Raw genomic sequence first — 21408 nt, 5'->3', positions numbered from 1 at the left:
GGTGGTGAGGCATGCGAGCCAGCCTCTGGGCTGTCACACTGCTAGGAATTGCTGTTTGGCACGTAATCTGTGGGTTTTAATTAATTAATTTATTTTTTCTCCCTGTTATTTTGCCCTCTGAGATTCCAAGGCTCCCCACAAACCCACTGGAGAGAGTATTTCCTGGTGTTTGGAAACTTCTCTCTTTTTTAAGGCTCCCTTCCCCGGACGGATCTCCGTCCCTACCTCTTTTGTCTCTCTTTTTATCTTTGATATTTTGTCCTACCTCCTTTCGAAGACAAGGGGCTGCTTTTCTGGGTGCCTGATGTCCTCTGCCAGCACTAAGAAGTTGTTCTGTGGAATTTGCTCGGCGCTCAAATGTTCTTTCGATGAATTTGTAGGGGAAAAAGTGGTCTTCCCGTCCTATTCCTCCGCCATCTTAGGACCTCCCCCTCTAATTTTCTTGAAGAGAGTTGTAGTCTTTCCCATTCTATTGTTTTTCTCTATTTGTTTGCATTGATTGCTGAAGAAGTCTTTCTTATCTCTCCTTGCTATTCTTTGGAACTCTGCATTCAAATGGGTATATCTTTCCTTTTCTCCTTTGTCTTTTGCTTCTCTTCTTTTCATAGCTGTTTCTAAGGCCTTCTTACACAACCATTTTGTCTTTTTCATTTTTTTGCCTTGGGGATGGTCTTGATCCCTGCCTCCTGTACAATGTCACGAACCTCCATCCATAGTTCTTCAGGCACTCTATCAGATCTAATCCCTTGAATCTATTTGTCACTTCTACTGTACAATCATAAGGAATTTAATTTAGGTCATATCTGAATGGTGTATTGCTTTTCCCTACTTTCTTCAATTTAAGTCTGAATTTGCCAATAAGGAGTTTATGGTCTGTGCCACAGTCAGCTCCCAGTCTTGTTTTTGCTGACTGTATAGAACTCCTCTGTCTTTGGCTGCAAAGAATATAATTGGTCTGATTTTGGTATTGACCATCTGGTGATGTTCATGTGCAGAATCTTCTTTTGTGTTGTTTGAAGAGGGTGTTTGCTATGACCAGTGCATTCTCTTGGCAAAACTCTGTTAGCCTTTGCCCTGCTTCATTTTTGTACTCCAGGGCCAAATTTGCATGTTATTCCAGGTATCTCTTGACTTTCTACTTTTGCATTCCAGTCCACTATAATGAAAAGGACACTTTTTTTTTTTTTTTTGGTGTTAGTTCTAGAAGGTCTTGTAGGTCTTCATAGAACCGTTCAACTTCAGCTTCTTCTGCATTACTGGTCAGGGCATAGACTTGGATTACTGTGATATTGAATGGTTTGCCTTGGAAATGAACAGAGATCATTCTGTCCTTTTAGAGATTTCATCCACGTACTTCATTTCGGACTCCTTTGTTGACTATGGTGGCTGCTCCATTTCTTTTAAGGGATTCCTGCCCATAGTAGTAGATATAATGGGCATCCAAGCTAAATTCACCTATTCCAGTCCACCTTAGTTCACTGATTCCTAAAATGTCGACATTCCTAAAATGTCAACGTGTATTCTGTTGCTTTTGGATGGGATGCTCTATTAGTCCATTAAGTCTAATATGTCATTTGAGGTCAGTGTTTCCTTATTGATTTTCTGTCTGGATGATCTGTTCGTTGATGTAAGTGGGGTGTCAAAGCCCTGAATATCATGTTTACTGTCAGTTTGTCCTTTATGTTTGTTAGTATGTACTGTATGTATTTTAGGTGCTCTTATGTTGGGCACCTATATATTTACAGTTGTTACATCTTGAGTTGATTCTATGTTCATTATGTAATATCTGTCTCTTATTATGGTCTCTGTTTGAAAGACTAGTTTATCTGATACAAGTGTTGCTACCCCAGCTTTCTTTTGATTTACATTTGCATGGGATACCTTTTTCTATCCTCTCACTTTTTGTCTGAGTATTTAGATCTGAAGGGAGACTCCTGTAAGCAGCATGTATGTGGGATTTGTTTCTGTGTCCAGTCAGCCACTCTGTGTCTTTTAATTGAAGCATTTATTCCATTTATATTTAAAGTAATTATTGGTAGGTATATATTTACTGCCATTTTGTTAATTCTTTTCTTTTTGTTTTTTTCTTCTTCTTTGCTTTCTTCCTTTGTGATTTGATGGCTTTCTTTAGTGTTATGTTTGGATTCCTTTTTCTTTTGTTGTATGTGTGTCTGTTATAGATTTTTGGTTTGTGGTTACCATGAGGTTTATATAGATAGTGTATTTGGTTATACTTAGATATACATATGTATATGTATTCTTTTTCAAATTCTTTTCCATTCCAGTTTATTATAAGATATTGAATAACCTTCCCTGTGCTATACAGTAAATCCTATTGTTTATCTATTTATATATGGTAGTGTGCATCTGTTAATCCCATACTCCCAACTTATTCCCCCTCCTCAGCAACCATAAATTTGTTTTCTACCTCTGTGAATCTGTTTCTGTTTTGTAAAAAAGTTCATTTGTACTGTTTTTTGATTCTGCATGTAAGTGATATCTTATAATGTTTGTCATTGTTGGAATTAATTCACTTTGCCTAATACTATCCAGGTGCACCCATATACATACCATATCTTTATCCATTCATCTGTTGGTGAACACTTAGAGTACTTCATGTTTTAGCTATTGTAAACAGTGCCACTGTGAACGTTGGTGTATGTGTATCTTTTCTAATTAGAATTTTGCTCTTTTCTAGGTATATGCCCACATGTGGGATGAGCAGTGTTGAGAATCTTTTCATGTGCCTGATGGCCATCTATATGTCTTCTTTGAAGAAATGTCTGGGCTTAATTTCCAAAATACAGAAATAGCTCATACAACTTAATAACAATAGCAACAAAAACTCAACCCAATCAAAAAATGGGCAGAAGACCAAAACAGAGATTTCTCCAAAGAAGACATGTGTGTGTATGTGCACATTTGTGTCCAACTCTTTGTGACCCCATGGATTCTTGTCTTGGAAATTCCATGCACAGAGAAGCCTGACAGGCTACAGTCCCGTACATTCACAATGAGTCAAACACGATAGAGCACGTATGTGCCCACACACGCACACATGTCTTCTGGAGAAATGTCAATTTAGGTCTTCTCATTTTTTGATTGGGTTGTTTTTTGTTGTTGTTATTGAGTTGTATGAGCTGTTTGCATATTTTGAAAATTAAGCTCATGTCGATTGCATCATTCGCAAATACTTTCTTCTGTTTCATAAACTTGTGGACTTTCATTTTCTTTATGGCTTCCTTTGCTGTGTAAAAGCTTATAACTTTACTTTTTATTCTTTTCTTATTTGTGTTAATAGCCTTTTCTTTTTTGCTTAGAGAAGTTCCTTTAACATTTCTTGTAAAGCATGTTTTGTGTTGAACACTTAGCTTTTGCTTGTCTCTAAAAGTCTTCTTCAACTCTGAATGATAGCTTTTCCAGGTAGAGTATTCTTTGTTGTAGGTTTTTCCCCTTTGATCACATTAAATATACTGTGTCACTTCCTCTGGTCATCAGAGCTGTATGCTCCAGGAGTGCTTTCTATATGGGCTGTATGAGCCCTTCTGTTGTGGTGTGCTGACTACCATGGGTGGACCCCTGGTCTGTTGGTTACCAGGCATTGCCTAGTGTATAGGCTGCTGGCCCACTGGTATTTGGGGCTGAGTCCTGGGACCTCTGGTGGGCAAGTGTGGTTCTTGGGTGACTGGGGACTCAAAAGCTCCTATGGCAACTGACTTGTTGGTGAGTGAGTCTGTGTCCCTGCCTGGCTAGCTGGTTGGTTTGGGGTGCACCAGGATTAATGCCAACAGACTGGTGGGAGGGCTGGGTCACAGTACTAATAATCTAGAGGGAGGATTTCAAAATGGCCCTTGCCAGCAGCAGAGTCTCCATGGTCCAACGAGCACCTTAAAATGGGTTCTGCCAGCATCTGTGTCCCCAGGGTGAGCTATAGTTATTTCCTGCCTCTTCAGGAGATTCTCCAGATCAACAGGTAGGTCTGACCGAGGCTCCTTTCAAATCACTGCTTCTGCCCTCGGTCCCGGAGCATGTGAGATTTTGGGTTCAACCTTTCAGAGTGGAGTCTCAACTTCTCACAGCTCCTGGGTCTCCTGAAAGGAAGCCCTGCTGGCCTTCAAAGCCAAATATTCTGCGAGCTTATCTTCCCAGCTCAGAACCCCAGGCTAGGAAATCTAGTGTGCTCAGACCCCTTGCTTCTTGTGGTGAATCTCTTCAATTATAATTATCCTCCTGTATATCGGTTGCTTGGTGGCTCAGATGATTAAGAATCCACCTGCAATGCAGAAGACCTGGGTTTGACTCCTGGGTTGGGAAGATCCCCTGGAGGAGGGCTTGGCAATCGACTCCAGTTGTCTTGCCTGGAGAATCGCCATGGACAGAGAAGCCTGGTGGGCTACAGTCCATGGCGTCCCAAAGAGTGGGACACAGCTGAGCGACTAAACCCAGCACATATGGGTTGCCGACCTGTGAGTGTGAGTCTCGACTATACCCCTTCTCCACCCTACCTGTCCGTCTTATTGTGTCTCCTTCTTTATATCTGTAGTTGTGGAAGATCTTGTCTGCTCATCTTTCAGGTCATTCTCATCAATAGCCTCTCTATATATAGTTGTAATTTTGGTGTGCCCAAGGGAGGATGTAAGCTCAGAGTTTTCTTACGCTGTTATCTTGGCTACTCTCTGAGTAAATATTTTAAATAGTGAGAAATGTAAACGTATATTTCATTTCATGCATAATGTCAAATGCTGAATATTTGTAATTATTCCCCCTCAGACAGGAGCTTGCAAGACACATGGGAGTGACTGAAGATAGAATGCAGGTGAGTAAAATGGAAAAAAGCACTTTGGCGTAACAGCCATTCTAAAACCCACTTCAGGAACTGGATACTTTGTCCTGGACATTCTCACATTGGTTTGTTTTTGTAACCTTCACTATGTTTGGGAAGTAAGATTGGAACTTCTGGGACTTTGGGGCCAGAATATATACCTCTTCAGTAAAGTAAACTCCTAACACTGATATCCTTTAGGGGGCAATTTTCTGTGGACTCACGTTGGGACTGAGTCTGACTTGGGAATTATTCAAATTAATACACCAGATAGCTGGGTTATAAGAGGGTCCACCCCTTGAGTGGCAACTCACTCCAATATTCTTGCCTGGAGAATCCCCATGGACAGAGGAGCCTGGTGGGCTACAGTCCATGGGGTCACAAAGAGTCAGACATGACTGAGCGACTAAGCACACAAGGGGGTCCAAGTATACTAAATTATTTAAAATATTTAAGCCAGGCATCAGCTCTTTCTGCAAGAAGTGAATTTTCAAGTATTCAGGCATTTGGATAAGGGAATAATTCACCTCAGGATGCAACATATGAGCAACAAATGTACGTTTAGTTTAGCTGAGACTGATGGGGAGGGGGATAATTTAAAATTCCAAGTGCCCGCTCCTTCTGCTGTTGTTTTTGTGTGTTTGGTAGAGCAACACAGGAGACACAAGAAACGTGGGGTCCATCCTTATTTTAGGAAGACCTCCTGGAGTAGGAAATGGCAACCTGCTTCAGTATTCCTGCCTGGAAAATACCATGGAAAGAGGAGCTTGGCAGGCTCTGTGGGGTCACAGAGTCAGACACAACTGAACACACACATACTCACACTCACAACAGTGTAGAGTTTCAGTTGTAAATTTTAATTTTCTGAAATTGAAGTGCAGCCTGAAAACATTCCTAACATAGTAGGTTGTGCATTATGATGATGGAAAGGTTTGCAACCCTTAGGAATTTGTCTAAATATATATATTTTTAAAAGTTGAGTAAATTTCCACTGACCTAGAAAGGTGAGTTTGAGAAAATTGGACACTATTACTATATTTATTAGAGATACTGCATATATGCAACATTATGAAACTACCAGATGTATGAGTGAATATTATTTTGAGCAATTTCTAATGTCTAAGGATTTTTTTCTGCCCTTTTCATACTATTTTTAGGGATTGGTTTTGAAGAATTTCTCTCTGATGGTCCATGGTCCATGGCTCTCAGCCATGGACTTGTGTTAATTTGAAGTACTTGCCCATTTACTTAGATGGTAATGACTACTTGGTACCTCCAGGCACAGAAACTGAATATTTGTTCTTAGAACAGAGTAAGTTGTATCAAGGGAATATTTTTTTAAAGTAGAAAATCAAGAAAGGAAGGAAGAAAAATCAGGAAGGTTTTATTATTTGCTTTGCTGCAGAGCCCCTGTGTGAGGGCAGTGATGGATGCGGGCTGCAGACCTGGTGGGGGTGGGGGTGGGGGGTCTGGAAAGCAAGGCTGGGAGCCTAAGGCCAGGGGCTGGGCTCACAGTCAGGTCTGGCCAGGGCTTGGGAGGTCCGGGCCTCTGCTCTCTCATGAAGGCAAAGCAAGCTCACTGGGAAAGAAAACCTGAAGTTTTGGTGACATGCTTCTCCTGGGTTTACATAGTGGTCTCTTAGTGGAGTTCAGAAGGGAAAAGGATGCACATGAAACAAATAAGGGAAAAGAGAGAATGTTCCTATCTATTTCTAAATTCTATGGCACGAATTTCCCAAAGAACTATTTAATGGACACCTCCCCTTGTTTTCACATACAGCAAGAGTTACTCTATGAAAGCAGTACTGGGATTATGGAAGTAGTAGCCGACAGTACTTCAGTTAGCCAGTTTTGTATTTTGCTTATCTTTATGCAGATTTGATCCTTGGTACACTCTATCCCCCGCTCCAAAATGAGCTCTATTAATGTGGCTCCTTAAGACTATATATTCATGCATTAGAAGGGCCCAGATACTAAGATGGGAGAGGAAAAATGAGGTGATAGACAGAGGCCTTTGGTTTCATGTAAAATTTGCAGAGTGAAAACATCCAAAAATGTTAAATATGATGTAATTCCAATAACTGAGATGCTGAGGGAGCAGTGGCACCCACAGCACAGGTTTTTCTTTCAGTTGTTTAAAGTTGGCTCGTATTTCGGAAGGAGCCATTTTGTGAATCCTGACCCACGTGTTTGTCAATTCTCTTCCTAATATGCAGGTTGCATGCTCTTGCCTTAATCATGAGGGGACAATGAGGCTCTCCTGGTTGAGTGGCAGCGTCTAGAGAGCAGGGCTATGCTGGGCACCAGAGACTCTGGTCCAAGGTCCTGCAGCTGCACCCAGAGCAGAGGGAGCTGACTGGGTCATGAGCCTGGGCAAATTTGGAGGGTGGGGCAGGGTGGAGAGTGCAGAGCTGAGAAAGACAACAGTGGTTGCGTCCTCCCCGCCATCTCTTGGCTGGCCAAGACTTTAAGAATGTTAGTCAATTTGGGCCGAGTTTGTTCCATGGACAGAGGAGCCTGGCAGGCTGCAGTCCATAGGGTTGCCCAGAGTCGGACAGGACTGAAGCTACTAAGCAGCAGCAGCAGAAGCAGCAGCAGCAGCAGCAGCAGCAGCAGCAGTCTAAACCTCTTGATCTGCAGTCTAGTACTAAGGCAGTGTCCAGGGCTTCAACTCCATTGTTGTCAGCAGATGAGCCACAGAGTCCCTGGGCCCTCACTACCAAACCTCACTGGCAACACCAGCTCCATCTCTATAACCGTCCCAGTGGTCCCTGAGGACAGTTTTTATTTACAAATCCAGCCCGTGCCTATTGATTACTTACTGTGCACCAAAGATGGGTTCCATTCCTCTCAGTATGATTTTAAAAGGCACCCACTTTATCATGTACTCAACTTCCCCCATCATGAAGGTGCACCTGCCCAGTGAGTGGGGTTAGTGGCAGGAATCGTAATAGGTGGGAGGAGAGACAAGGTGATAAGCAAGTCCAGAGCCAGGCTTACTTGCTGGGGATGGGGTTGGGGGTGCTGAGGAGATGGCCTTTAAGTAAATGTCCTAAAAAATTTTAACCAGGAAATAGCTTCTTCTCCTGGTGTAGTTTCCCATCTTCAAATCACCAAGATTTCCCTGCTCCTGTTTTTTCCTGTCTGACATTAACTGGTCCATGTACTAACCCAGCCCCCGTTTCTCTCTGATTGGAGGTGTGGTTTAAGCAAAGAAGGGCCAAGTGGAGGAAATATCAGAGAACACTGAGGTTCAGAGATGCGCCGCCTCTGCTCCTGGCCCACCATGTGGTCAGCAACTGGGGTAGACCCTGCAACACCATCCTCATTCAGGAGCCGATTTGGGTCTGGGTCCTTCTGGAGCCAATACCCCTGGAGCTGATGCCCTTGCCGCCCATGCCCCCCAGGCTGCCCCTGATGCCCATGCTGCCCTTACCCCCGCTGTTTCTGCTTCCTCTGCCCTGGATTCTTCTACCCTCCATTCGCTCCGGCTGCCCTCAAATGGCCTTGCTTGGTCCCCTACCACCGTTGGCCTTTCTGTAGCCCTGTTTCCTCTTGAATGGTCTCCGTGACAGCTTTGTCGAAAGTGCCTTTGAGCCAGATTGAAGTTCTGATACCTCACCATCAAGCATACAAGGCCTTCCAAGTGCTTGCCAAGTGTGTTACATACATGTGCCGAGTCATTGACCCACTCTTTTAGGGCACGTTTTCTGTATTTTCAATAAAGTTGTGAATTCTCTGCTTATTTGTTCTGTGTGTCACATGGGGTTAGTGCATCTGATGGAAACTGCTGATCCACGGTCACCATCAGTAGGCCACACAGATCTCTGAAGTTTCCCAGGTACCCAGGAGGGGTGTACAGAGATCCATCCATTCTCTTCCACCCTCATCTCCAACACCCATGCTCCCCCGACCCTGCACCATTGGGACCACCTAGATGTGCAAGACGGGTACCTTGAGTCTCCAAGGGAGGAGAGTGTGTTCCAAGGCAGTCCTGAGCCACATTCATGGTGATGAGGTCAGAGGCAAGGACCCCAAGGGCCACTTCTACAGGGGCTGCTCATAGGGCTTTATGGAGGAGAGGGAGCTGGGTGTTCATCTGGTTCTCTCCCAGTTCTCTTCACCACCTTCCCTTTTGTGGAGGATATGCAGGGTGGGGTGGGGGCATAGGTAGAAACCACTTTAGCAGCAGGGGGAGTTCCTGGCTCTGTAGAGGAAATGCAAGAGGAAACTGTCTAGGCCAGTGTGAGACTTTTCCCCTCTCCCTCCCCTCTCCCAGAAGTGGAAAACTTAGCCCTCCTTCCCCAGCTCAGAGTTGATCATGTGGCCTTCAGATATATTTTGTCACCTTCAACATCCTGGGGAGAGCCTGGGTTCCAGCTAATTTAATACTGCAAAGAAGGGTCTTGGTTGAGTGCTGCCTGAAGCTAGGAGGAGTCGTCCCTGAGCACTGATTCAGGATAATCACATTATTTAAGAGAAGCAGGAAGACCTTGCCTTTCTTCTTCAAATGGAATTCCCAGGTAGAAACCACCCAGGAAAGGGTATGTGAGGAGGAGAAGGCCATCAGCCAAGTCCCCCTTGTAGCTGGGGGTTGGGGTGGAGGAGGGGATCATTTGCTGGCCGAGGAAGACAGTCTTCTCCAGTTGCCTATCCCAGAGGAGAGAGGGACTTAAGAATGGGGAGGGGGAGCTTCCAGGCACAGAACCTTATGAAACTGGCTCTCTCCAGCCCTTGGCCATGCCAGTTTGCCCAAAGAAAACCGCATTAAACTCTGGATTTGAAAATAACAGCATTGGGACTTCTCTGGTGGTTCAGTGGCTGGGACTCTGCACTCCCAATGCTGGGGGCCCAGGTTGGAACATTGGTCAAGGAGCTGGATGCCACACACAGCAACTAACAGTTCACATGCTGCAACTAAAGAGCCCACATAGCACAGTGAAGATGGAAGATCTCTCCTGCCACAACAAAGACCCAGTGTGGAAAAATAAATAGAATATTTTTAAAAAACAGATTATTTCTTGCCAGGGTCCAGCCCCAGTGGATCCAGGGTGATTCAAAGGGGAGACGGATAGGCGAGGAAAACTTACGTATATAGAAAATGTAAGATTAGATTAGGAAGAAATAGTATAGTAGGAAATTTAGGTGGAGAAAAAGAGGCTGAATAACTTGGTTTACGGGGAAAACCAGTAAAACCTCGAGAAGAGGTTTGCACCATCTATGTTAGGCCACCGGCGTTCACTTGAATATTGAAGGGTGCCCCGCCTTAGGCTCCCTTTCGCGTGGATCTTAGCAGCCAGGGCAAGTAAGAAGACGTGGTGAGCCTCCCCGCTCCAGATGGGAGCTCAGCCAAGAAAGGGGAGAAAAGAACGACATGGGGAAGCCCAGCATCGGTGCAAGACTCCAAAACTTTATTTTTCAAAATCAGCTTATGTACCCCAAGTTGTACATAAACAGTGGAATATGCAGAGTTATGCAGGGGCAGCAGTCCTGACCCTCATTGAGACCAGGCTTTCTTTTTGCATACCCTCCCGTATACAAAAGGTCTCAGGTGGTTTACATTATCTTCTGGCCAAGAGGCCTATTAACATTTTTCTGGCTCTCTTCCTGGATAATTGTCTATCAACCAAAAAACTCCTTTTCCCTAGAAGTGTTTTTTCTTTACTCTGCATACCCTCAAAGTACTACATAAAGTTACATTCCTGTAGAACAAAGGTGCAGTGGGTTATAACAAAGAAAGTGCTTAATTCAAAGATCTAATGTTGCTAATACCAGGTCTACTACCTGTTTTTCTATGTACCAATTATATCTACAAATAAAAGATATGCAAATTTGGCAGCAAGTATTGGCTCAACAAATGAAACCTTTAATCAGTCCTATTCTAATGATTTTGGCTCCTTGGAAGCCCCTACATTCCTAGGATGTTTTAAGCTTCCTGTGCCTCCTGCGGTCAGCTGGGAGGCCTCAATCACATACACAGTCCTGCGGGCAGGCTAGAAAGCCATCAGAGGGGTTTTTGGATTGAAACACCCTTTCAAATGCAGAAGACTAAAGACTTGAGATGACTTTTTCCAGAGTGTGTCAGAAGAGTGGAAAAGCAGAGTACAAAGGCCGGCAGACTTTGGTTTTTTGGGGTACATGCTCAGGAAATACCAGGGGGAAAACCTGAGATCTGACTCGACCTTGCCCATCAGATCTCCGCCACATGACCTTGTCATGGGTGGGATTCTTCACGCTGGCTCCCGGCAATTTCTTCTCTTAAAACAAATAACATTGTGATGGTATCATGATTTTATATATATATCCAAACTTGTCAAACTATATACATTAAATATGTGCATTTTTATATGTTAAGTAACAACAAGTTGAAATAAATACATAAAACAACAATAAAGTTTTTGGTAAGTCAAAGTTTGGTAAGCTCTGGCACATTAGTCATATAGTAACTTAATCCTTCAAAGAATGACCCACTTGTTCATTTGGTCATTGTGTCTTGACTTTTGGTAAAAGGATGGCTTTTGATGAATTGACTTGGAGCCAAATCCAAGATTTCCAAGGCCAAGCCAATGAGGCAGGGTGTTTATTTATGGAAAGGTCCTATATAGAACTCCCTCGTGGAGCCCCGTGCTCCAACATGAGAAGGAAAAGGATGGGATTTTGTTCTCACATATGAGTGAGAGAAATCATTCTTGATCCTCTCTCCTAAGGGCCTTTCCCAGGTGGTGCTAGGGGTAAAGAACTCTCCCAGAGACAAGAGACTGGGGTTCTATCCCTGGCTCAGGAAGATCCCCTGGAGGAAGGCATGGCAACCCACTCCAATATTCTTGCCTGGAGAATCCCATGGACAGAGGAGCCTGCTGGGCTACAGCCCATGGGGTCACAGAGAGTTGGACACGACTGAATTGACTTAGCACAGCAGCATGCCCTGTCCTTTGCTAGTTCCTCTTCTCCCTTTACCTTCCTGATGAGAGGCTATTTGGCATAATGGTCAACTTTGGGGTCTGGGTGATGAATGGGGAGAACCACTGCAGATGACTTTTGAGGAGCCTGCCCTTACTAACCCTCGATACCTTAGTGAAGGCATGATGCATAGAGAGAGGAACATGGAACCATATATTATCATATGTAAAATAGATAGCCATTGGGAATTTGCTGTATGACTCAGGGAACTCAAACAGGGGCATCATAACAACCTAGAGGGGTGGAATGGGGAGGGAGGTGGGAGGGAGATTCAAGAGGGAGGGGACATATGTACACCTATGGCTGATTCATGCTGATGTTGGGCAGAAACCAACAGAATACTGTAAAGCAATTATCCTTCAATGAAAAATAAATAAATAACCTGAGTGGCCATCCAACCTGCAAGCAGCTGTGGCAGAAGCCTCAGAAGAAGTTTATGAGTCCCAGTTCCCCAGGGTTTTCAGAAGGAAAGTTTGAGTGCTGCTATGGCAACAGCTGATCTCTTTCAAATCCTGAAGATGATACTGTGAAAGTGCTGCACTCAATGTGCCAGCAAATTTGAAAATCTCAGCAGTGGCCACAGGACTGGAACAGGTCAGTTTTCATTCCAGTCTCAATGTTCCAACTACCACTCAATTGCACTCATCTCACATGCTAGCAATGTATTTCTCAAAATTCCCCAAGTTAGGCTTCAACAGTATGTGAACTGAGAACCTCCAGATGTTCAAGCTGGATTTAGAAAAGGCAGAGGAACTAGAGATCAAATTGCCGACATCCATAGGATCATAGAAGAAGCAAGAGGATTGCAGACAAACATCTACTTCTGCTTTATTGGCTATGCCAAAGCCTTTGACTGTGTGGATCACATCAAACTGTGGGAAATTCTTCAAGAGATGGGAATATCAGACCACCTTACCTGCCTCCTGAGACATCTGTAGGCAGATCAAGAAGCAACAGTTAGACCCAGACATGGAACAATGAACTGGTTCCAAATTGGGAAAGGAGTAGATTGTCACCCTGTTGGAATCAAGATTGCCAGGAGAAATATCAATAACCTCAGATATGCAGGTGACACCACCCCTATGGCTGAAAGTGAAGAGGAACTAAAGAGCCTCTTGATGAAAATGAAAGAGAAGAGTGAAAAAGCTGGCTTAAAACTCAACACTCAAAAAAGGAAGACCATGCCATCACTTCATGGCAAATAGGTGGGGAAACAATGGAAACAGTAACAGACTTATCTTTTGGGGCTCCAAAATCACTGCAGATGGTGACAAAATTAAAAGATGCTTGCTCCTTGGAAGAAAAGCTATGACAAGCCTAGACAGCATATTAAAAAGCAGAGACATTACTTTGCTGGCAAAGGCCCATCTAGTCAAAGCTGTGGTTTTTCCAGTAGTCTTATGTGGATGTGAGAGTTGCCTGTAAAGAAAGCTGAGCACTGAAGAATTGATGCTTTTGAACTGTGGTGTTGGAGAAGACTCTTGAGAATCCCTTGGACAGCAAACAGGTCAAACCAGTCAATCTTAAAGGAAATCAGTCCTGAATATTCATTGGAAGGACTGATACTGAAGCTGAAGCTCCAACACTTTGGCCACCTGATGGGAAGAATTGACTCATTGGAAAGACCCTGATGCTGGGGGAAGATTGAAGGCAGGAGGAGAAGGGGACATCACTGACTTGATGGACATGAATTTGAGCAAGCCCTGGGAGTTGGTGATGGACAGGGAAGCCTGGTTTACTGCAGTCCATGTATTGCAACAAGTCTGACAGGACTGAGCAATTGAACAGAACTGATGACAACAACAATATCAACCAACGGGAAGTAAAACTCCTCTGCTTCGGTTCATTCAAGGAGGGGAAATTGGAGACAGCTGAGGGAAGGAGGGTGTCATCAGTTACAGAAACTTACCTGACCTCAGTAACAGGAAGAGTCTATAGTTGCCTTAGTTTCCTCCCAGCAAGAGGTTAGTTTGCAGGGTTGTGCCACAAGGAATTACCATGATAAATGTATGTACTGTATTCTTTTTGTGTGTGTGTGTACTGTATTCTTATGTGCCAGTCACTGGGTTAAGGTCTCAATATTTAGCTAGATGTTTACTTCTCAAAGCACATATTAGTACTTTCACATTAAATTGCAAAAAAGAGAGAGAGAGAGCATTTGCTTTGCCCAAGACAAACCCTGAACTGCCTGTCCTCTTTGTTGTTCCTAAATTCTGAGATCAGGGCCTCTGGCTGTGCTTGATGGTTAATTTTTTTTTTTTTTGACCCACCCTGTGGCACTCAGGATCTTAGCTCTCCAACCAGGAATCGAACCCATGCCCCCTGCAGTGGAAATGCAGAGTCTTAACCATTGGACCACCAGGGAAGTCCTTTGACGCTTTCTTTTAAAAATATCTTTTATCAAACACAGATGAGAGACAAGATACTATAATGGTTTTCAGTAGAGTCAGGAGTAATTTACAAAACGTTTCTTTTTGTCAATTTGCTTGTGTCCAAAATGGGGAAAACGACAATGCCCACTGAATATGATTTTTGTGAGGATTAAATTGGGGAATTCATTGAAAGTTTGAGAATAGTATATGGTACATGGTAATCTTTCTCTTTAGATATTATTTCTGTTACTAATATTAGTAATAGGAAGAGTATGACAAGGTCTTAATTGGTAAAATGAAAAGATTATGACCTCTGTCCAAACCCAGTTTTATTTTACTAATATTCAGTTCAGTTCAGTTCAGTCACTTAGTCGTGTCTGACTCTTTGCGACCCCATGAATTGCAGCACGCCAGGCCTCTCTGTACATCACCAACTCCTGGAGTGCACCCAATCTCATGTCCATCGAGTCGATGATGCCATCCAGCCATCTCATCCTCTGTCATCCCCTTCTCCTCCTGCCCCCAACTCCTCCCAGCATCAGTCTTTTCCAATGAGTCAACTCTTCCATGAGGTGGCCAAAGTACTAGAGTTTCAGCTTTAGCATCAGTCCTTCCAATGAACACCCAGGACTGATCTCCTTTAGGATTGACTGGTTGGATCTCCTTGCAGTCCAAGGGATTCTCAAGAGTCTTCTCCAACACCACAGTTCAAAAGCAGCAATTCTTCGATGCTCAGTTTTCTTCACAGTCCAACTCTCACATCCATACATGACCACTGGAAAAACCATAGCCTTGACTAGACGGACCTTAGTTGGCAAAGTAATGTCTCTGCTTTTGAATATGCTATCTAGGTTGGTCATAACTTTCTTTCCAAGGAGTAAACGTCTTTTAATTTCATGGCTGCAATCAGTGATTGCAGTGATTTTGGAGCCCCCAAAAATAAAGTCTGACACTGTTTCCACTGTTTCTCCATCTATTTGTCATGAAGTGATGGGACCAGATGCCATGATCAATACTAATATTGCTAGTCTATGAAATCTTCCAAGGTTTGGAGCCCCTGCCCTTAACCATGGTGCTTGTATATGGAGTGGTTGGTTTCTCCTGTTAAGACAATGCCTCAGTCCCAACAAAGAAAGGGAAGTGCTTGGCTAAGTGCCATCTCTGAGCTCACTGCCTGGAGGACAGCACACAAACCCAGGACCCACACAGAGACTATGCCGCTTAGATGACCTGGAGAGGGAGAGGCATGTGGGTGGGGAGGAGGAAGTGTGAGAGGCAGCTGGCTTCATAGGAAGAAGACAAACTGTGGACTCGGATTCAAATCAGAGCTCTGCCACAGACTGGCTCTGTGACTTTGAACAGACTGTTTCAGCTTTCTGAACCTCATCCGTACAACGGGATCTTAATAGTAGTTAGTTCATAGAGCTGAAAAGAGGATGAAGAGATTCACGTAGAGCACTCAGAAGAAAACCTGGCAAGCTGTAGGTGTTCAATAAAAATTTGCTACCATGAAGATGATGAAGACACTAATACAGCAGACAGAACAAAGAGGCAGAGGAATAAAAAAGAGCCCACTGCTTCCCAGAAGCAGGGAGAATTTTCTCAGTGCCACAAGGACCGATGTGTCTTGAGCTCTCCCTCACTAAGGTCAATGCCAGGCAGCCAAGAAAGAAGGAGGATTTGTATGGCCCCTCACTGATGAGCACATGCACTCCAGAGTTATGAATACTGCTGATGCTGGAGACTGGCCTCAGTTCTGCTCACTTGCCTGAATCCCACAAAACCCATCAGATCAAGTGCTATGAACTTCCGGTGCAGGCCCCAAACCAGAATTCTCCACTCTTCCTGGTCACAGAAGGGTAAAAAATAGTTACTGAAGAAGTAGCAAAAGTTGGGGCTTCCCTGGTAGCTCAGTTGGTAAAAAATCCACCTGCAGTGCAGGAGACCCAAGACCGATTTCTAGTTCGGGAAGATAACCTAGAGAAAGGATAGGCCACCCGCATCAATATTCATGGGTTCCCTGGTGGCTCAAATGGTAAAGAATCCATCTGCAATGTGGGAGACTGGGTTCAATCCCTGGTTGGGAAGATCCCCTGGAGGAGGGCATGGCAACCCACTTCAGTATTCTAGCCTGGAGAATCCCCATGGACAGAGGAGCCTGTGGGGCTCCGAAAGGGCCGGACTGAGCAACTCAGCACAGCACAGACCAACGGAAAGTATAACATAAAAATGGTATTCAGGTGACCTCTTCTGGATCATCTGGGCAAGCGCTTTCCCAAAGTCATCTCTGGGTCTACTCACACAATCCGGGGACCTCGAGGGAGATCCATGGGCTATCCCCGCTAAGGAACTCTAATCTGGGGTCAGGAAGCAGATTATGAGGAACCTGACACAGAGTCCCACTAGAGTCTGCATGGTGATGGCCCTGGATTTCACCTTTGCTGGTGAATCTGGAGATGAATCAGGGAGCCCCAGTGTCTTAGTCAGCTCAGGACAGTTACTGGCCTCTTATTGGCCCTTGGTGGATACTGTGGACATGATTCATGGCTGTGAAGTAATCTTTAAAAATATTCATTTATTTGGCTATGTCAGGTCTTAGTTGCGACCCGTGGGATCTCTGTTGCTTCATGTGGGATAATTCATTAAGGCACACGGGCTCTGTAGTTGTGGGCTCAGGTGGCTAGGTAGCTCCGAGCCATGTAGGATTTTAGTTCCCTGACCAGAGATCAAACCTGTGTCCCCTGCATTGGAAGGTGGATTCTTAACCACCCGACCACCAGAGAAGCCCCTAAGTAATCTTAAGCCCATAAATTCCAGTCGTGGCATGGATCCAAGCAGATGTCTCAACTCACCTGATGGAGGTGGTTCAGGAATCTTATATAGAAATGGTACATACAGGAATGAACAAGTGCAGAACAGATGGGGTCTCACAACTCCCTGGAAGGTTCTCAGGGGTGACTCTTTGGCTCCCTGGCACATTGCCCAAAGAGCCACTGCTTCCACTGGCCCTGTGAGGGTCCAGTACAAAGACTTCCTGGATCACCAGTCCCCAATCTTTTTAGCACCAGGAACCAGTTTCGTGGAAGACAATTTTTCCACGGACGGGGTGGGGTCATGGTGGTTTCGGGACGATTCAAGCATGTTACATTTACCGTGCACTTTGTTTTTATTATCATAACATCAGCTCCACTTAGATCATCAGGCATTAGATCCCGGGGGTTGGGAACCCCCTGTCCTGGACCATAAATGGGCCTGATCAGCACACCTGATGCCTCCTCCTGGTCAACTACAAACAAGCAGGAATGGGGCACAGCTGACATTGAATCTGAGACCGCCCTTCCCCTTACTGAGTGTGGCGAGGGATGCTCATTGCAATGAGCTGAGCCTCATGCAGTGTGGATGTCTGTCCGGGTCACTTCAACAAGAAGACTTGCTGTATCTTTACTGAACTGTGGACGTGGCTAATGACGTTGCCATTCGGTCAGGCTTCTGGCAAGACTCGGACTGGCATATAGAGCAAGACTCCCTGCAGGGACCACCTGTGTTCCTTTCTAGGTAAGGTGTTTTTTAAAAAAATTAATTAATTAATTTTTTGGAGGCTAATTACAATATTGTATTGGTTTTGCCATATATTGACATGAATACACCACGGGTGTACATGTGTTCCCCATCCTGAACACCCCTCCCAAATCCCTCCCCATCCCATCCCTCTGGGTCATTCCAGTGCAGCAGCCCTGAGCACCCTGTATCCTGCATCGAACCTGGACTGGAGATCCGTTTGACATATGATAATATACATGTTAGGTAAGGTGTTTTTATTCTCTACTTTTTTCAAGATTTTCTCTGTGTTTGGTTTCCTGCAGTTTGAATATGACATGCCTAGGTGTGTTTTTTTTTTTTTTTTCCTTTTGACATTTATATTGCTTGGTGTTCTCTGAACTTCCTAGATGTGTCGGCTCTCATTAATTTTAGAAAAATCCAAGCTATTATTATTTCAAATATTTCCTCTGTTTCTTTTCTATTTCTTTGCTTTGTGTAGTCCCATTATACATGTTATACCTTTTGTAATTGTCCCACAGTGATTGGAAGATATTCTATTCCATGTTTTATTAATTTTTTCTCTACATTTCAGTTTGGGGGGTTTCTACTGATGTATCTTCAAACTCTCTGATGCTAATCCAAGCCCTTTCCAGTCAACTGATGGGTCCATTAAATATGAGAATCAGCTCTTTCTCCAGTTCAGGGATTACAATTTGTCCCATGACCTCAATTCTGTGATGTGGCCAAGAATGGTCATTGATTTTTAATCTGTTCATATTTTTTCTTCTGAGGGTGGGAATGATGACTTACAAGCTCTTATTGGAGTGGAATCATTCCTTTGGATTTTAGACATTGTTTTCTTTAGCTCTTTGGATACGTCAGGGCTTCCCTTGTGGCTCAGCTGGTAAAGAATCTGCCTTCAGTGCTGGAGACCTGGGTTCGATCCCTGGGTTGGAAAGATACCCTGGAGAAGGAAAAGGCCACCCACTCCAGTATTCTGGCCTGGATAATTTCATGGACTGTATTGTTCATGGGGTAGCAAAGAGTCAGACCCGACTGAGCAACTTTCATTTCTCCACACTTGGATACATTAAAATATCTGAAAAAAGCCCACTAAAAGACATGGAAGAACCTTAAATGCATTATTACTAAGTGAAAGAAGCCAGTTTCAAAAGGCTACATGCTGTATGAGTCCATTTATATGCCATTGTGGAAAAGGCAGAAGTATGGAGACAGACAAAAAACAGAAAAAAGATCAGTGGTTTCCAGGAGGAGGGAGGAGTAGGAAGAACACAGAGGATTTGGGGGGCAGTGAAAATACTCTGATAGTATAATGATGCATACACATCAGTAATACATTTGTTCAAATCCATAGAACGTACAACATCAAGGATCCCGAGGTTACTTCTCCAGACTCCTTTGGAGCCTCTCTCCTCCTCACTCCTGATATCTAGCCACTCCTGGGCCTTTCTAAAACATACGAAACCTTCCCAGTTCAGGATTTTTGGCCAGCAACTTTTATCTGGCTTAGGTATCCTTCAGGTTAAGCTTTTGTGTCCCTTCCTGGAGTGGCCTTCCTTGACCTTACAACCCAAGTCAATTCAGGATTTTGGCTCAGCAACTTTCCTCTGGCTTAGATATCCTTCAGGTTATGCTTTTGTATCCATTCCTGGAGTGGCCTTCCTTGACCTTACAACCCAAGTCAGAATCCATGTATTCTCTCTCCTTGTACCACGTTCCTTACATGGACACATCACTATTTGTGTATTTATTGGTTTACTGTTTGGGTCCCTAGTTGGGAGGCAAATTTCATGACAGGAAGGAAAGCATCTGTCTTTCTCCCTGAGGTCTTCCCAGCACGTAGCCCAGGGCCCAGATGGGATAGGTGCTCGGTTGACACAGGTGGAATGAGTGAATAAAGGAGGTTCATTCATCCATTCTGTAGAGGCTGATGCTGTTATCTCTGAGTAGTGATGTACCTGCTGCCACACAACTAGCAAGTGGACATAAATGGGTGAGATCTCAGAATTACAGTTCTTAGCTGAATAGGCATCTTGGAAAGTATTTGCTAAGGGGATGGAAAGTAGGGATGGGGGAGAAGTGGGGTGTAGAGCAAGTCAGTTTGGAAGATTCCAGACCAGTGACTCTCAGAGAAATGGCCCCTGGCCAAGTACCTGCAAGACATAGTTTCAGGATTTACAGCTGTTGAAAAACGTCCTCCGTTTTCATAATACCAATTGCTGATAAATGAAGGAAGGCTGCGGGAAGGCTAATAGAAAACACAGCGCTTTCCCTGTAAGGGCAGGTTTTGCAGTTTATGGGAAGGAGGCAGGCTTAAAAGGCTCCAGGGAGACTGCCCCTCGGCCCCGCTTTCTACCATTTTCCTAAGCAGAGCAAAGGGCTGCGGGGCGCGCGAGAGGCCACCGGTGGTGCCAGGACCACACTCGCATAGCGGAAAGTAGATCTTGGTGACCCTGCATCCTGCAGGCTGCACATCGCTCTCCGCCCCACAGACTCCCACACCGCCCTCAGTCTGCACCTCAATTCTCAGGCTCCACACGTCCCCACTGCAGCCCCTAGTAATCTCCAGTTCCTCCCGTGTCACCTAGCAGTCTCACAGCAGCGCACGAAGGGCAAGAAGCTGGTAGGGAAGGCGCAAGTGCGGAGTCAGCGTGGAGCCAAGTTCCCAGCAGAGGGCGCGGGAGAGTCAAGGCCGCCACCGCCAGTCCCCGCGTTTCTAAGAAACAGACTCTTCCTCCTTTGCCCCGCAGTGAGTTCTCCTATGCCTGTGTGCTCAGTGGCTAAGTCGTGTCCGACTCTTGGCGAGTCCATGGACTGTACCCCGCCAGGCTTCTCTAACCACGGAATTTTCCAGGCAAGAACACAAGAATGAGTTGCCATTTCCTACCCCAGGGGATCTTTCTGGCCCAGGGATCGAACCCGTGTCTCTTCTGTCTCCAGCATTGGCAAGCAGATTCTTTACCGCTGAGCTACAATGGCAGCCCTAAATGGCCCTATGGATAGCCGAGAAATAAAGGTTAGTTATTATTATTATTATCATTTTCTGATGTATATATAACCAAGAGTCTATGGACTGAGAACGGGACTGGGGATTGTGTTTAGCCAGTTTGCGTTTGTTTCTTTTTTGGCTTGAGTTGTTGGGTGTGTTGTTTCGGCATCCAGTGTGTTTTGTTTGTCTGTTAATGTGTAGGTTAAAAATCGTCTTTCTCAGGAGATTGGGGTTGTCATACACACTCTAATATATATAAAATAGATAACAGAGAAGAACCTACTGTGTAGCAGAGGGAACTCAATACTCTGTACTGAGGAAAGAATCTTAAAAAAGAGTGGAGACTGCTGAATGTTATGTGGCAGCCTGGATGGCAGGTCAGTTTGGGGGAGAATGGACACATGTGTATGTATGGCTGAGGCCCTTCTGCTGTTCACCTGAAATTATCACAGCATTGTTAATTGACAACAGGGAAAATGTGAGGAGACGTTTTATGGACATTAAATCCCCACACGCCCTTTTTGTGTGTTTCCTTTTTTTTATAAAGAACTTCCCTAGGAATGATATGGACCAAGTCAAAGAATGTTAGAGCTGGAAGGAATTTTTGAAATTAAAGCACCTTGTTATTACATATGTGCAATAGGAAGTCCAGAGAGGATAATGACAGAGCACCTGAGTGCAGTTGGTTTCCAGTCTGGAGCTCA

This window comes from Ovis aries, chromosome X (assembly GCF_016772045.2).
Source record: "Ovis aries strain OAR_USU_Benz2616 breed Rambouillet chromosome X, ARS-UI_Ramb_v3.0, whole genome shotgun sequence".
NCBI lineage: Eukaryota > Metazoa > Chordata > Mammalia > Artiodactyla > Bovidae > Ovis > Ovis aries.
Note: the sequence above shows the minus strand (reverse complement) of the source record.